The sequence below is a fragment of the Cervus elaphus genome, chromosome X (genome assembly GCF_910594005.1).
Source record: "Cervus elaphus chromosome X, mCerEla1.1, whole genome shotgun sequence".
Classification (NCBI taxonomy): Eukaryota; Metazoa; Chordata; class Mammalia; order Artiodactyla; family Cervidae; genus Cervus; species Cervus elaphus.
The window spans coordinates 34,681,448-34,700,745 of NC_057848.1; the positions used below are offsets into that span (position 1 = coordinate 34,681,448).

At 34.1% G+C, this 19,298-nt stretch overlaps 1 protein-coding gene across 9 annotated transcripts in view; it reads right to left on the reverse strand.

Moving 5' to 3' along the window:
• The window catches only part of DCX (doublecortin), a 378,912-nt gene that overhangs the window by 348,725 nt on the left and 10,889 nt on the right, over positions 1-19,298 (reverse strand). The window lies entirely within an intron of this gene.

Sequence of the window (19,298 nt, forward strand, 5' to 3'; positions counted from 1 at the left end):
ATACCCATTAGCAGTCATCCTCATCCCCTCTTCACCCCATCTCCAGACAATCATTTATCTAATATTTGTCTCTATAAGTTTTCTTATACTGGACACTTCATATACATGAAATTGTATAATAAGTGGTCTTTTACCATAGGTCCTTTCACTTAGCATACAGTTTTCAAGGTTCAACTACAGCATATTATGTTATCATACTTCATTGTTTCTAAAGCCAAAAAATAGTTCATTGTATAGATGTGCCATATTTTATTTATATATCTGCTGATGAAAATTTGAGTTGTTTCCACTTTTTAGCTAGTATGAATGGTGCTGCTATGAACACTCATGTAGAAGTTCTTGTGAGGACATACATTTTTCAATTCTCTTGGGTATATAACTAATTGTGGACCATATGGTAACTTTAACATTTTGAACAACTGCCAGACTTTTCCAGAGTATCACTTTGCATCTCTATCAGCCATGCAGAAGGATTCCATTTTCTCCATATTCTCACTAACATTAGCTATTTATTTGATTATAGTCACCTAGTTGTGTGCAGTGGTATCACATATAATTTTGATTTGCATTTTCCTAATAACTAGTGATGTTGAAGAATTTTCCATGTATTTATTGGCTATTTGTCTTCTTTGGGGGGAATGTATGTTCATATTCTTTGTTCATTTTTAAACTGGGAACATTTAAATTTTTATTTTAAAATTTAAATTAAAAAAATTTAATGTTCTTTTTATTGTTGAGTTGTAAGAGTTCTTTATATATTCTGGATACCAGTCCCTGTATTTATTTATTTACTTTTTGTATTTTGTTTTACAATTTCTAATTTTTTCTTTCTTTTTTATTTTTTAAATTATGAAAGTATAATAACACATTTACAGGAGACATGGAAAATATAGAACAAAGTTACATATCACAGTTATTACAAGTACAATATTACAATTACATATCACAGTTATTTTTAAGTAGATAAATTAAGATTTTCAGCTGGAGTTTCAATATCAAACTCTCAAAATTAATAGAATGAACAGACAGAAAAGTAGAAGGTTATAGTAGACCTGAAAAGCACAATGAACCAATTCAACATAATCAAGATTTATACAATTTTCACACAACAGCAGGATACAAATTCTATTCAAGTTCCCATAGACTATAAAGAAGATACTGGAATATTTCCAGGGACATGAAACAAGGTGCAAAAATTTAATGATCTAAAGGTATTGAAATCATAGAGTCTGTTCTCTTATCACTGTGGAATTAAGTTCAATTCCAGAAAAATAAATGACCCAATCAAAAAATGGGCCAAAGAACTAAACAGACATGTCTCCAAAGAAGACATACAGATGGCCTAAAAACACATGAAAAGATGCTCAACATCACTCATTATCAGAGAAATGCACATCAAAACCACAACTACCATTACACGCCAGTCAGAATGGCTGCTATCCAAAAGTCTACAAGCAATAAATGCTGGAGAGGGTGTGGAGAAAAGGGAACCCTCTTACACTGTTGATGGGAATGCAAACTAGTACAGTCACTATGGAGAACAGTGTGGAGATCCCTTAAAAAACTGGAAATAGAACTGCCATATGACCCAGCAATCCCACTCCTGGGCATACACACCGAGGAAACCAGAACCGAAAGAGACACGTGTACCCCAATGTTCATCACAGCACTGCTTATAATATCCAGGACATGGAAGCAACCTAGATGCCCATCAGCAGACGAATGGATAAGAAAGGTTTGGTACATATACACCATGGAATATTACTCAGCCATTGAAAAGAATACATTTGAATCAGTTCTAATGAGATGGATGAAACTGGAGCCCATTATACAGAGTGAAGTAAGCCAGAAAGATAAAGACCAATACAGTATACTAACGCATATATATGGAATTTAGAAAGATGGTAACGATAACCCTATATGCAAGACAGAAAAAGAGACACAGATGTATAGAACAGACTTTTGGACTCTGTGGGAGAAGGCGAGGGTGGGAGGATCTGAGAGAATAGCATTGAAACATATATATTATCAAGATATATTATCAAGTGTGAAACAGATCACCAGTCCAGGTTGGATGCATGAGACAAGTGCTCATGGCTGGTGCACTGGGAAGACCCAGAGGGATGGGATGGGGAGGGAGGTGGGAGGGGGGTTCAGGATGGGGAACACGTGTAAATCCATGGCTGATTCACGTCAATGTATGGCAAAAACCACTACAATATTGTAAAGTAATTAGCCTCCAACTAATAAAAATAAATGAAAAAAAGTTAGGAATCAATATCAAAAGATATTTGAAAATAACCCACATATTTTCAAGTACAATGTGACATTTACCAAGAGAGATCTTTGACTTACTCATTGACAGCCTCAATAAAATCAGAAGACTGAAAAAGCACAGAACGTGATTGCAGAGAAGAAAGTGTTTAAATGAGAAATTAATATCAAAGATAATTTAAAAATCCCATGTATCTGGAAATTAATGTCTACTTTTAAATGAGGGTGTATCTAAGAAGCCATAACAAGGAAAATTAGGAAATATTTTTAATGGAATAAAAATGAAAAGATAATTTACCAGAATTTCTTGCATGCAGCTGAAGCTGCTCAATGCAACTAAATGCAATGTAGAATATTGAATAAGGTATGAAAACAAATAATGGACACTAGCATAAAATTTTGTGAAATTTGAACAAAGTCTGTAGTTAATAATACTGTGAAAGTGAAAGTGAAGTCGCTCAGTCATGTCTGACTCTTTGCGACTCCATGGACTGTAGCCTACCAGGCTCCTCCATCCATGGAATTTTCCAGGCAAGAATACTGGAGTGGGTTGCCATTTCCTTCTCCAGGAAATCTTCCCGATCCAGGGATTGAACCCAGGTCTCCCACATTGTGGGCAGACGCTTTACTGTCTGAGCCACCAGGGAAGTCTGAGCTACCAGATAATAATACTGTATGATACAGTTATTTATTATATATCTGTATTTACAGATACATTAATTTCCTGTGTTTTTTTTACAACATAGTATTTCTTTATATTTTCAGAATTAGAAGTTTCAAGTTTCATTCAAAATATTTTTTTATTTATTTTTATTTATTTTTTTATCAGTTTTTATTTTTTTTTAAAGTCACTAAGATGATAAGACTTTCTAGTCTTTTAGCAGTTACATTAGATGCCAAAATACATGAAGCTGTATCAAAGTTTTGAGTGAATATAAATTAGAAATCTGGTATTCTATTCATACTAAGTCAAACAAGTGAATCAAGATGTCATAAATTTTTTAGCTAGGCAAAAATTCCTAAGTTTTCTATATAATTTCTAATTTTTGAATGTGTTTTAGAGTAAAAATAATAGTACAATAAGTATATATTATTTATAACTAAATTTGGGGGAGTGTAGTTTAGTGAAAGTCACTTAGTTGTGTCCAACTCTTTGTGACCGACTATACAGTCCATGGAATTCTCCAGGCCAGAATACTTGAGTGGGTAGTTGTTCCTTTCTCTAGGGAATCTTCCCAACTCAGGGATCAAACCCAGGTCTCCCACATTACAGGTGGATTCCTTACCAGCTGAACCACTAGAGAAAAAATAATAGTACAATAAATATATATTATCTGTAACTAAATTTGGGGGAGTGTACTCAAAAGTATTTTTTTTTATGGTTAGTGGCTTACAACTAAATCTTTGTAGAGCACTGGTTTAGACCAAAATTATTATTTTTCCCATTTGCTATTTTCAAGAAGGGAAAGTTGAGTTGCTAAAGATAAACTTAAGCTCTTATATCTTTTAATCACTGTCCTATTGAACTATGTCTGGTAAATACAAAGTAATTTAGGTTATGCTAGATAATTAATACTTAGGACTTAAGAAATTTTAAATATAGGAGATGAGGAAGGGTGGCTAATATGTGCTACCACATAGTGTCCACTCCAGTAAATATCAGTCAAGATAGACATCATCATCATTTTGATTCTACAGATGGAAGATGAACCATGTTAAGTAACGTGGACAAGTCATACAGCTCATGAATGGTAAAGAGAGAATTTGAACTCAAGCCTGACTCCAAAGCCCATTGTTTTCTACGTGACATTGCCTATCAGTTAAATTATAGGTGAGATTTCAGGAATGAGCTAGAAATTGGACTAGATGACTTACCTTCCAATCCTCATGTTACAATAACATTTTGATAGAAAAAAGCATTCAGGTCTATATCTGTGGTAATGTTCATAGCTAATAAACATCTAGGGGAAATTATTTTACTGCCTGTGAATAATACCCAGTACAGTGACATGTACAAGGGGAATTAATAACTGTCTGAGACGGTGACATGCCAAACAGTCACTTAAAACAAAAGTTATGGAATTACTATTTCTGAATTATTATTTCTGTAATTTTTTAGTTATCATTTATGTAATAGTCAATAAATTTTGTTTATACTTACTGTACTTAGAATGTGACTTTGTATTTATAATACACATTGAATTTGTACTTATTAAAAGTAAATTTCACAAAATAAATGTGACATACTTTCATTCTAATGAGGGAGTCATACTCCATGTCTAAATAAATGAGATGAATGGATTACAGCATGAAGATCAATTCATTTTAACCAACTAACTAATTTTTACAAATCACCACATAAATAAGCCGTTACTATCAGTATGAACTAAATGGCTTTATTAGTGTTTGGTTAAATCATAACCAATAGTCTAGGGCTTAGATTATACTGCTACCCAAAATATATCCTGAGCAATAAATCCATTTCATGCAGCTAGCAAATTAGAGGAGAATAATAGTGCAATTATTCTCCATAGAGTAGAGAAAGTTCATTTAATTTTACTCAACAGCAAAAAACAGATTTTAAAACACTCCATGTTTAGTGAAGCAAAATCAAGAATATAAAATTCAAATAAGTTATTTTATATACTCAATGCTTTTACTTGCTCCCAATGTTAATCTTTTCCTTAACTGCTATCATTTTAATACATTGACTGGTACATGCCTCCTTTGTCAAAGGTATTGGGAAATGCATAATAACTGGTATTCTATAATATATAAGATTTCTGTTGGGAATTACTTCTTTTCAGATGAATGGTTTTTTTTTCCAATGAAGGATTTATACCATAATTAGAAAAATGATGGTCCAAATCCCAGTGGAAAGATTATAATACTTTAATTGGTATTCATTTGTTTTAGGCAAGCCCATGGAGAAAACTAGAAACCACTTTTTATTGAAGTTAAATTGTCAACTGTGAAATCAACTAAATCACATTCTCACTTATATATCTGAAATAATTGGTCCATTTAATTACTTTTTAAGAAGAGCTAGTCATCTGACATTAACTGAACAATCCTGAACAAAAAGTTTTAAAATTCTTCAGGTGAAAATATAGGCTCCAGGTAAACTTGGAGAGGCAGTAGAATATTTTAAGTATACTTAAAGTTACTATCTGCTAGAAAATCTTACATTTTAAATATATCTAATGAAGTAATATGTTGCACATTTTGAGGGTTTCTTAGCAGAAAGATTTAGCTTAATGTCATATGAGCCAGGATCAAGGCCTGTTAAGGGCAAAAAAAATTATACTTGAACTTCTCATTTATAAGATAAGAATGATAGCACGTGCTGCTCAGCCATCTCCTAACCTTCCATGATAGGATAAAGCCTCATTTCAAATTAATTTAGATGATATTTATTGAGTTCAATTTGCATGGTGACCTGGAATTTTTAGGGCAAACAAGGTAACATTCAGTCTGCTTGTCTATATAAATTATCCAAATGTCTGGGAAAATCCAAAATTTCATCATTCAAACTATCTCCTAGACTACGTGTTATACATGAAAGTAACAAACAAACCCTTTTACCATAGAATGCTTATTCCATAACAGTATGGTTTTCAGTGCTTTTGCCACTGTCAATGCTGAATAAGATTTTATTGACCAAATGTGTTAGTTCCTAGTAAGAACAAGTGCTAATAAAATGCAAGTTACTTATTTTGGGTCTGGAATATTCCAAATAGGTCAGTAACTGGCAAATACTATTCATATCATAGAGATGAAGAAACTGTGGAACATCATAGATAAGTGATTGGGTCCTTAGAAATAATAAATTCAGCAGGAGAATTTATAATATTTTGCATTTGTATAATTCTGCATAGGACTTCATTCACCTCTCTGCCATCCACCCCTGCAGTCCTCCATAAGTAATCCCAACCTCCAGCCTTACCTGAACTTTCATATTCACATTTCAGTGCAAATTTATTGAATATCTACTCTTTGCAAAGTACTGTGCTAAGTGCAGATACAAAGATGAATGAGATGTTCTCAATAAGCTTAAATCTAGTAAAGGGATCATAATACCACATATAATATTATAAAAAAGATACAAGTAAATATGTGAACATAAAAGAGGAAGAGCACATTTTCACCATGGCAGAATCAGAGCAGTATTAGAAAAAGTATCTGAAATTTAAAAATAATGCAAAAAGATTGGGGCCACATATTTTCAATGTCATAAGAAAGTGAGGGTCATCCAAGAATTGTTAGGGCAATGATCAGAAAATGTTTTCTATAAAGGTCCAGACAGTAAATATTTTTACTTTTCTGGGCCATACTACCTCACAAGTACTCAACTCTGTCATAACATGAAAGCAGCCATACACCATTTGTAAACAAATGAGTGGCCAGACTTGGCCCACAGACCAACCCCTGATCTGGGAGGCCTAGGCTGTAATTTGCCAGCCCCTGATCTTGGGGACCTAGGATAATAACTTGTTCAGCTCACTATTCACTATTGATTTAAGGTTCCAGACTTAGTGACGTTATATGTTAACTTGTAGATTTTTGTCTTGTATAAATGCAAATAATTTCTGTCTATAGACAGATAATTCCAAAGTTGCACATTACTCAGTTTGTATCTAATTCAGTAATCTTATATTCCTATCAACGTGCTGTGTTCTGCTTGACTCAGTTGACTCAGCTGAGTCTGACTCTCTGCGACCCCATGGACTATAACCCGCCAGGCCCCTCTGCCCAAAGGGATTCTTCAGCCAAGAATACTGGAGTGGATTGCCATGCTCTCCTCCAGGGGATCTTCCAGACCCAGGGATTGAACCAGTGTCTACTGTGCTGCAGGTGGATTCTTTACCGTCTGAGCCACCAGGGAAGCCCATGAATACTGGAGTGGGTAGCCTATCCCTTCTCCAGGGGAACTTCCTGACCCAGGAATTGAACTGGGGTCTCCTGCATTGCAGGCAGATTCTTTACCAACTGAGCTATCAGGGAAGCCCATTCCTATCAATATTCTGTTTTAAAATGGTCTTTGACCCAGTCATGACACCTTAATGGTTCCTTCATTAGTTAATGAGTTAAATAAAATCTTTGACATGTATTCATTTTATACATGCTTGATAAGTATTGTTTTAGTTGCTTGAAAGTTATGCTTTGACAGTTTTGGAGGTTCCATGTGAAGTGAAAGTTGCTCAGTAATGTCCGGCTCTTTGTGACCCCATGGACTGTACAGTCCATGGAATTCTCCAGACCAGAATACTGGAGTGGGTAGCCTTTCCCTTCTCCAGGGTATCTTCCCAACCCAGGGATTGAACCCAGGTCTCCCACATTGCAGGCAGATTCTTTACCAGCTGAGCCACAAGGGAAGCCCAAGAATAATGCAGTGGGTAGCCTATCCCTTCTCCAGGGGATCTTCCCGACCCAAGAATCGAACCAGGGTCTCCTGCATTGCAGGCGGAATCTTTACCAACTGAGTGATCAGGGAGATTCCATGAAGATGCCCAAATTGACTCACCTGGTGGAGACAAAAAACTACATTATGGGAGAATGTAGTCTGTTTAAGACCAAATGCCATACATGTCAATGTATGGCAAAAACTACTACAATATTGTAAAGTAATTAGCCTCCAACTAATAAAAACAAATGGAAAAAAAAAAAGACCAAATGCATTTTTCTTGGCTGTCAGAGGGAATTCCAAGCAGCAGTAGAATAAAGTTCAAGTAGAACTTGAACTTTGCTTATTCTGTTTCTACAGATGTTATTTTCTCCTCTCTAGTGATTTTTCTGTTTTTCTTTCTTGTTTGTATTTGAAAAAAAGTGGTAGTAATGATTGAGAATTTGTTTTTATTGTCTGACCATTTGGTGATTTCTGTTGGCTAGATGGTGGAGAGCTATTCTCTCTTGAATGAGAAACAGAATCTAGCTTGTTTAGGCTTTTTGTTTGCTTATTTATGAACTCAAATCAATTAAGAACTTTTTGCCCATTGTAAAGGAGAACAGCTCTTTCGTATCTAGACCTATGAGTTTTTCCGTTTACTCCTGATTCGTGACAGAAGTTGTACAATTGAAGCCATAAGCTTTCCATATATCTGTGTTTCTGTAAATCACAAGGACCTATTCATGTGAACATGAAATAGTTTCCTTCCTATGAAGTTCAGTTCAGTTCAGTCACTCAGTCCTGTCCGACTTTTTGTGACCCCATGGACTGCAGCACGCCAGGCTCCCCTGTCCATCACCAACTCTTGGAGCCTACTAAAACTCATGTCCATCGCATCAGTGATGCCACCCAGCCATCTCATCCTCTATCGTCCCCTTCTCCTCCCACCTTCAAACTTTCCCAGCATCAGGCTCTTTTTAAATGAGTCAGTTCTAGAGATGTCAAATTAAAATAATAATCACTAGCTTCAATGGTCTGGGTAGTACTGAAGGCTAGATTTGTTAGTATTATATGATAATGAAGACAAATTCCAACTCTGTAATGTAATGTGAATGTGTCCTCCTCAATCTAGAAGGTGGGGCACTGAGATACTGATGCTAACAAAATTTTAGACAAACAAGAGTCAGATTTTCTGACCTCTACTTATGTAAATAATATCTAAAAAGCAGGCATGTTAGGATCCAAAGAGCTGCCAAAATGCCGACCAAGTGTCTATAATGAGGAATAGCATCCAGATACATCTACACCATATTTAAAATGTGTAAGAGACTTAAATCTGCTAAAAATCATTGAATGATATACTTGAAATGGGTGAATTATATGATATGCAAAATATGCCGAAATAATGTTATTAAAAATACCCAGGATACTGAGAAAAATCATATTTTTCAAATATGGAGCTTAGAAAATATACAGATGTGAAATAAAGTCAATTATAGTCATAAGAAAAGGCAATCTGTTAGGCATTATAGATATTTAATTCAAACAGATGTCTTACACAGTTGCATTTTAATGTAGGTGAAGCATGCCACTAGAAATAAATTTATTAATGAAATGTCGTTGCAATTAGAACTCTAGTTATTTAGGAATAAAATTTTTTCAACAATTTTTTTTTCATTTTCTGGAACTTTTCCTATCGTGCATATTTTCAGAAATTTGCAACTCATATAACCAACTCATCAATGACTTTCACCTTGACCACAGATTTATTTGTATGGAAAAACACAACAGTATTTGCTAAGTATATGCAATATCTTCCACCTAATTAGTACCTCAGGGGAGGTTGTTTATAAACAGAAAACAATAAGGGACATGTTAAATATCCCTAGCAGTACTCTCTGCATACTATCAGCTTTAGAAATAGAGAAGACAGTTTGTATTTTAAGCTACCAGATTGTCATTAAGTACAAGGAATCCAAACAGAATAATGTGTGATTCATGGGGAAATAATGCTCTCTGAAGCTTTATACACTGGAGAAATGAACAGTTTCCTTTAGTTTCAAATTAGGAATATGTTTAGAGGGCAACATGGAAACAGATACTATTATATCTGTTTTCAATATTAATTTAAAAAAGAATGCTAGTAAAAATGTTTCACACTTGATACTAAATATATCTCAACTTTGCATATCCCCCACCTTCCTACAATCACTGCCAAGTGACAACCTAGTATCCATTTACTGGGATCACTGTAGAAATCAGCCATTAATCAGGGAGCATTTGGCTCAAGGGACCTGTAATGGGTTGCAGAGGATTGCACATCATGCTTCACATGCAGATGAGGTTGCCATCTGGTGGATTTTCTCTAACTAAAAGCTAACAATATTTATAGATAAAGCAGAATAATCCTCCTCTAGGTGGGAAAAGCTGATGCTTTTAGAAAACATCTGATTTCTTTTGACATTTATTAAATGCCCATTATGTGATTTGCTCTGAATGGGTGCCTGTTTTTTATAACTTAAATGTGAGGAAGAAATACCTCATATTTATATTATATTATAGTATATTAAAACTTCAGATTTAAAAGGTAAAAAATGTGGGATGGAAAAAGATATTCCATGCAAAGAGTAACCAAAAGAGAGCAAGAGTGGCTACATTCATATCAAATAAAATAGACTTTCAATCAAAGTCTTTCACAAGATACAAGAAGGTCACTATATATTGATAAAGGGATCAGTTCAGAAATGGCAATCCAATAATAGTAAGGGCGTTTAATACCCCACTTGCAACATTGTATAGATCATATAAATAGAAAATTAATAGTGAAAGAGCAGATCTGAATAATACTATGGACTAAATGGATCTAACAGACATATACAAAACATTCTATCCAATAACACCAAAATATACATTCTTCTCAAGCACACATGGAACATTCTCCAGGATACATCATATGTTGGGCCACAAAGCAAGCCTTAACAAGTTTAAGAAGACTGAAATCCTATCAAGCATCTTTTGCGATCACTAAGGCATAAAACTAGAAATTAATAAAAAGAGGAAAATTGAAAAATTCACAAATATGTGGAAATTAAATAACATACTCTTGAACAACCAATGAATAAAAGAAGAAATCAAAGGGGAAATCAGAAGGCATCCTGAGACAAATGAAAACAAAAACACAACATACCAAAATAAATGGAATGTAGCAAAAGCAGCTCTAAAGGTGAAGTTTAAAACAATATATACCTACATTAAAAAAAAAAAAGATCTGAAGTAAACAACCTAACTTTACACCTCCAGGAAATCAGAAAAAGAACAAATTGAGCCCAAAATTAGTAGAAGGAAGGAAATAATAAAAATTAGGAGAGAAATAAGAGACTAGAATGACAATATCAAGAAACCAATAAAACTAAGAGTTGGTTTTTTGAAAAGATAAACAAAATTTAACAACCTTTAACTAGACTAACCAAAAAGAAAAGAGAGAGGACTCAAAAAGTAATAAATGTGATTTTTTTTATTTAGCAGATTCTTGCTAAACAAAATTTTATGTTAATAATAAAAAAAAATATCTAGAAGTAAGATCTATGACATCACATTGGTTCTGTTTTAAATGTCAAAGTGACTTCTGATATTAAGTGTATCTTTACCTAACAGACTTACTATGGGGATTCAGGAGAAGATACATGGCAGAACTATGAATGGTTCTTTCTCTAATTTACTCTAATACAAAATGACTGTTAATTCAGATATCATCACCTAACGTTTCTACTTTTACTCTTCTCTTCTTCTTTTCCCTAATGAAACTACCCAAAAGTGATTTCCCATGTAGTGAAATATAAAATCTATCCCTCAGAAGGTGTGACAGTTGCTGAAAACAATGTGTTATGAAACCACAATTACTTATTCCATTTTTACACAAAGGCTAGTTAGCTAACTAAATTCTCTCTCATGGCCATTAGTCAGCTATTTCACAACTAATTATTTATTGATCATAAAGGAGAACAGGTAAAAAAGAGCATGGGCTTTGGAGTTGGATCTGAATTAAAATCCTCTGTTTGCTGAGACTCCTTTCTCAGCTATAAGAAAATTAAGTGGGGGAAATGACACTAGAGGGATAGTACTACGTAGTTTTACATATGAGAGCACCTAACAAGTAGATTTTTTAATACATCTCAGTAAATATGAGAAATGGGTATTTTTTGTCAGTTGTTAATGTTGTTGTTGTGTGTGTGTTTTACTGAAGTCCTATTTACTTTACCATCCTGAATGTTTCTATTAACATGACTATGTCTGCATGAAATGCCCCACATCAAAGTTAGTTTAAAAAAATAAATCAGCAAGCAAATACATAATATGTATATACATAAATATATCAACACAAATTTAATACAACTGTAGTGGCTACTTCTAGAAATATGACATCACCACTGCAAATGGGATGTTATATGAAAGGGTATTTGTGACTTTGGATAAAATTACTTTTACAGTAAGATGATGCATGCAGTTTCGTATGTAGAAGTAAGGATGATGAGCTCTGGAAAACAGAAGACAAGAATAGGCTCTGGTGATGCAGATACTAATGTTGAAAATACATGTGAAAAATCAGGTATTCCATGAAATAGGGGATAAAAGCAATACAGCTAAACTAATGCATTTAATTTAGAACTTAAATAGAACTTATTTTACTAAATTGAAAATGTAAATGACCTAAATAGATATTCAATTCATTCATTTATATCTCTAAACTTTACAATCCAGTTGACAAGAAAACCTTTTTGGTATCTTCTTACTGAGGTCTCCTTATATTTGAGGATCTATAACACATGCTGATGACTATATAATCTGTATCTCTAACCTAACCTTTCCTCTTGAGCTTCAGACTCAGATACCTAAATATCTCCTAGACAGCTCCACTAGCATGTTCCACAAAAGAGACAGAAAACCAAATTATTAAAAGTGTACACTAGGGGTTAAACAGACTGGGTCCAACTCCTGATTCTATCATTTACCAGCTGTGTAACTTGAGACAAGTTATTTCTCTGATCTTCAGTTTCTTCATTTGTAAAATGGGGATAAAAATAGTACTGATCTTACAGGATTATTGTGAAAATTAAATGACATGTATACCTAATGCACTTGGCTGAATGGACCCTAGTAAACAATAAGTTTTACATTCCATTATAAGAAACACATGCATATATCTCCCTGAAACCAGTTATTTTTCTCCAAGTGTGCCTTAGCTGGCAGGTCTTTTTCTAGATTTAGAAAAAGTTCTAGTTCTACCTGAGCTGGTTTTAATGATGTTTTGCAGCGATTGTCAAAGGTTAGCATAAAAGAAGAGTATACAAAGAAACATATATATGGAATGTTATCTACATAATCCATTATATTGCAGGTTGGCAAACAGAAAAAATAAAAATATTTTGCATCATTCATGTAGTATTTGTCACATAATATCATATAGAGTATAGCAGCTATTTTGTACATGTCTTACCTTCAACACTAGGTTATGAGCACCTTGATAAAATAAACAATATTTTAGGCATTTTCATATCCTTTCTCCCATAATGCTAATCACAATGCCTTGCAGAGTACATATTCAATAGATACCAATCAAATAAGAAACATTTACCTTGTTTTTTTTTAAACAAATTTTCCAATCTTAAACAAATGGAAAGCTGAAATATATTTTACTAATCTTTGGAAGAATTATTTAAATTCTCATTTCCTCTTCAGATTATTTCCTCTAATCCTAAACCAATTTTATACATGTTCCAGACCCATGCATTCTTAGTAGCTTGTCTGACTGAATGTGTATTGATCATCACAGGTTGCTATTATCTAGGAGTTTTGTAAAAGTTTGATCACTTGGAAATATCGCCATATTGCTTTAAAAATGTTTAAAAATTACAGAAATGTCTTGATGGGTTTCTCTTTATTTTTTCTCATTTTTATTCCATAGCCTCTCTTATGAAATACTTGATGGTATATTTTGCAAAACAGTGAACTATTGCAATCAAAACTCTTGCTTGAAGTTCCAAATCATTAACCTTCAAATTCAAGTACCTAAGATGAATCACTTAATATCCACATACTGAAAGAATAGCAAAAAGCAAGGATAGAGTACAAAATTATGCTAGGAATACAAATAAGTCTACAGCAGTACTTGAGAAAAGAAGGGATGGGATAGGGAAAGGAAATGAGAATGTTATGACCCTTCAGTGGCATTCTTTCCCCTCTCCTCCTTACAGACTCATCCTTCCTTTTTTTTTTTAGTTTAAATTCACATGTCAAATACTCCATTTATTTGGTTATTCATAACCATTTATTATGAAATAATTCACAAAAAGTTTTTTAGCACAGTTACTCACTAAAAGGTAATAAATATTAGCAACTAGTATTATTACTGTGTACAACCCATTTCTTTGCTCTTACCTTGACCTCTTTTCCCAAATGTACATATAGGCAGGTGTGTGGTCAGGGTTGAAATAGAGGAGGATCAGACAGATTTTTATTTTTAATACTTAAGGTCTGCCTGAATGAATTTTAAAAAATAGTGTCTTGAATTCACCCACTTCATGAAATCTACACTAAAATGCCTGTTCAGTCTCTCAAATCAGGAGTCTTCAGCAAGGAACTAAATGGCATGCTTCTTAAGGTTCCTCAATGAGGGCAATTTATGTCTAAAGGTAATTTTTTAAAAAATGCATTCTGTATCCAAAAAACGCTAGAAAAGTCCATATAACTTATGTTTGTATATCTGGTTAAATTACCTATAATTTTAAGTATTTGAAAGTTAATATAACTCAGTTTTCTGTAGCAACAGACTTTTACAGTAAATAGTCATATATATGACTTACATATTATAGAACTGCTTATTTCATGTTTCTCTGAAACAGATTTTCTTTTTGCAGGTGGGTTTCTCAGTCTCCCACCTTTAATGTTATTAGCTTGGATGGCATTATTTCTCCATATAGAGTGTGCTATTAAGACTTCCAGTTAAACTAGGAAGATTAGAAACAACATTTATCTCTGCTGCTGCATGAAGCTCCACTGAAGTGACAATAAAGGAATTTTTTAATGGTATAAATAGAGAAGGATGAAGACAACAGGAGAGGAGACAACAGCAGACAAGTGAAGTCAACAACATTTTGGAAGCTGGAGAGCAACAGATGAGATGAGTGTTAAGCTTACTTAAACTGGAAAAGCTGAAACCTAAGGCTGATGGTGACAGGTTCAGTTTTTAATTTAAAGTTACTGGATATCTCTGAGGTACAGGTTGAAGGGAGAGCAAAAAAGAAGAGGATTGATCAAAAGTACATAAAAGAAAAAAATTAGATCCCCAAAGTTCCTTATCAATTTCAACAAAAGATTCAAGAGTTAATGCAATATTCTTTTTCACTGTGTGGAGGGTCAGGTGTTTCTTGTTGTTAAGGAAGCTTGTTTGTTGATTTAGTTGAAAGTAAAACAATGGTTTAGGTTGAAAAAAAGAGTCAAGTTTTATTTTCTATAGTGCTTGAAATATCTGCAGAAAAGAAGCTCTAGTGTTGGAAACAATAAGCATAGCTGACAGCTGGAATTTGAAGTTTAATGAAAATGGGGGTTGTGTGTCAATTCAATAAATTTTAAGACTGCCCTCTGTCACCTTTCTGCTGGTTGGTTTCTAAGATACTATCAGTTGGGGAGATAGGATTCTGGAGAACTAACACAAGTGTAAAGCCCTACAGACACTGATATTTGGGGTCTCCCATTAAAAAGACTGAATTTCTTCCCAGTTACTACACAGTGAAGTCCCAACAATGAAGACAGAACTACTTTTTTGTGCATCACTCTTAAATATTTATGGCTATCTAGGGCAGGAGGAGAAGGGGATGACAGAGGATGAGATGGCTATATGGCATCACCGACTCGATGGACATGAGTTTGAGTAAACTCTGGGAGTTGGTGATGGACAGGGAGGCCTGGCGTGCTGCGGTTCATGGGGTTGCAAAGAGTCGGACACGACTAAGCGACTGAACTGAACTGAAATCCCTAGATATTTGAATAAAGTTTCTAAAATGCAAGGCAGAGATCAGAACAACAGCAGCAGCAGTAACAAAAGTCAAAGAGAAAAGAAACAAAAAAAACTATTATTAATAATATCTTCAGAGAAATGAGATGATACTAAATTCAAGATACAAGAACAGTATGCTATAAAAAGGGAACTTTAAATGAACAAGAAAGAGCTCTTAGGAATTCAAAATCTTATAGAAGTGAAGAGGAACTAAAGAACCTCTTGATGAGGGTGAAAGAAGAGAGTGAAAAAGTGACTTGAAACTCAACATTCAAAAAACTAAGATCATGGCATCCTGTCCCATCACTCCTCAGCAAACAGATGGGGAAAAAGTGGACGCAGTGAGAGATTTTATTTTCTTGGACTCTAAAATCACTGTGGACATGACTGTAGCCATGAAATTAAAAGAAGCTTGCTCCTTGGAAGGAAAGTTATGACAAACCTAGACAGCATATTAAAAAGCAGAGACATCACTTTGCCAACAAAGGTCCGTATAGTCAAAGCTATGGTTTTTCCAGTGGTCATGCATGAATGTGAGAGTTCCCTCAGTCTTCTCCTGGTTGGCTCCTTATCTTTTGAGTCGCAGCTTAAATGTCAGTTCTGCAGAGAAGCTTTTTCTGACTGTTGAATCTAAAATTCCCATGCCACCCCACCCCCTGTTATTCTCTCCTGCATTGCTCAGTCCTTTATTGCTCTTTATCACCACATATTTGCATACATCTTTGTGTGTTTTCACTAGACTCTAAGCTTCTAGTCCGTGTGTAGCAGATATATATATTGATTGTATATATTAAGTGTTGTGCTCAATGAATATTTCTTAATTAATTTGTTTTTATTAAGCAATCTATCCATGACTCTGATATTTATAAAAAATGGTATGTTATATTCTGTAGCTTTTGCTATGTTAGCAAAAATTAGATAAAGAGAATTAAGTAAAAACAAATTAACTAAAAACAACTCAGATCTTTTAGAAAACTTGCATTCTTGAAAAACATCCAAGTCTTAACAGCTTTTGATTCATCTAAACACTAGCCTTCTATCAGATAATGGATTTAAGCAATGTCTGGAAGTATGTTTTATTCAGTACAGTCTCCTTTAATCAAACATTTTATCATTTATAGTTAAGCTGATTATGAGAATTTTACACAACAGGGCTTAATTAACATCACTGATCCATACAGGAAGCATATACTCATATAATCAGGATCACATAAATGTTTTTTCCTTCTTCCAAAAATAGTTGGTAATAAGATATATAAATTAGTCTCATAGTCACAATAATAGAATTAAATGCTTCATTTAGGTGACTTGTTTCATACTCAATTGGATTTTACCTAAAGAAAGCATTTCATGGTTTCTGATCTTTGTCTTTGTAGCCTAGGGAGGAATGTGAAGTAAAAATCACAAAGGTTCATTTTAATTATTTAAGTGATATTGTAGCTTCGATATGATTTGTAGTGTAATTTTTTATAAGCAGCAATTTCATGTACAGATAGGATTTGGAAAATCTTACAATTTAAGTCTGATAAAAAAGAAATCAGATGTGTAATTTGTCTAACACATTGCTTGTCACATTAAGTGTGCTCAATAAAAATTAGTTTTGTCCCTGCCGGTGATAACTCAAGTAGTGATGCAGCCAACTCTCACTCATTACAGTTCATTAAAACCTCAATTTTATACTTGTATAGTGTTTTTTTTAATTTAAGCCAAAGACTTTGATCTGATTTATTTGAAATCATTGTTTATGCTTCTTCATATTTTCTTTCATATCATTTCTTGGGTATCCTTTTGAATCTTGACTTTCAGCTCTCTTGCATACTCTTGGGAAATGAAGTACTTCATTTTACTTGATAGGATCTTGAAGAAACTAGGAAGTCTGGTTGAAATAAAAATATCTATTAATAAACTGTCAAGGAGGAAAAAATCTTTTTTGTCCCTCTACCTTTCTCCAGCTGGGGCCATGTAAATTAGACTGACAAAAGACAGATTAACAAGAGAATAACAAACAGAAGTTTATTAACCTGTTTATCAGGTACGTGCTCCATATACTCAAGAATGAGTAACTGAAAGGGATGGTTAGAGTTTGACATTATATAGCAGTTTTGAATAACAACAAATTCTTATAGCAGTGACAAGACAAAGGAAAAGGACTTTGAGTTTTTGGGGTGACAAATTAGGAGAAAGTAAATATATGGGGAAACTAATGGACCATAAAAGCTAATTAGTAAAGCTTGTTATATAGGTTCCTCTGATGTTGACTTCAGGCTGTAAGCATCTATACTTGTCTCTGATGGTCAACCTCTGTCCGTCCTGTTACAGAGGGGAGGTGGACACCTTTACAGTTCAGTTCAGCTCAGTTCAGTCGCTCAGTTGTGTCCGACTCTTTGTGACCCCATGGACTATAGCACACCAGGCCTCCCTGTCCATCACCAACTCCTGCAGTTTACTCAAACTCACATCCATTGAGTCTGTGATGCCATCCAATCATCTCATCCTCTGTTGTCCCCTTCTTATCCTGCCTTCAATCTTTCCCAGCATCAGGGTCTTTCCAAATGAGTCAGTTCTTTGCATCAGGTGGCCAAAGTATTGGAGTTTCGGCTTCAACATCAGTCCTTTCAATGATTATTCAGGACTGATTTCATTTAGGATGGACTGGTTGGATCTCCTTGCAGTCCAAGGGACTCTCAAGAGTCTTCTCCAACACCAAAGTTCAAAAGCATCAATTCTTCAGTGCTCAGCTTTCTTTATAGTCCAACTCTCACATCCATACATGACTACTGCAAAAACCATAGCCTTGACTAGATGGACCTTTGTTGGCAAAGTAATGTCTGTGCTTTTTAATATGCTGTCTAGGTTGGTCATAACGTTCCTTCCAAGGAGTAGGTATCTTTTACAACTACTTTTGGGCAAATAAGGTAGGGCAGAGTTTTTCCTGTATCTCCCTCTTCTCAGTTACCTTCAGCTCAAAATAATTCTTATGTCAAAGTACCATATTTGCAGTGGCATATGTTGCTACTCTTTAAACCATTTTCTCTACATTTTTCCAAAAATCGACTCTATTATAGTACTTTGATTTGACCAGTGTAGACAAGAAATAATTATTTTTGTGTCTCTAACAGTAAGAAAATTACCACCAATAATATTTGGAAGGAAGAGAAAGAAAGGGCGAGTCAAGTTTTGGCAACTTTTCAAGAACACATTGGATCCACAAAGCATGTCTCAGCTTTGATAAAAGACATTTAATTTAATAATAAAGGATATATAGAAATTTTGGATGAATGATGAAAAATTAAGGAAATAAATCTAAACACAACAGGTAGTTTAAGGATTCTATAACATGCGATACTTAGATTAAGAAGAAACATTGCTGGTTTATCAGACTTTAAGATCATATTGCTGTTATTGCTTTATATTATAAAACAGATATCATTACTGTAGGCTCATCACTAAAGGATAAGTCAGTGTAGTATGCCTTGGCAAGCATCTGTAGACTTAGATTCAACCCACTGCTAGTATTATTAGCTCTGCTATTGGGGAAGAATCACAATCTATTTGAATCTTTGTTTCCTGTCCATAAAATAAAAA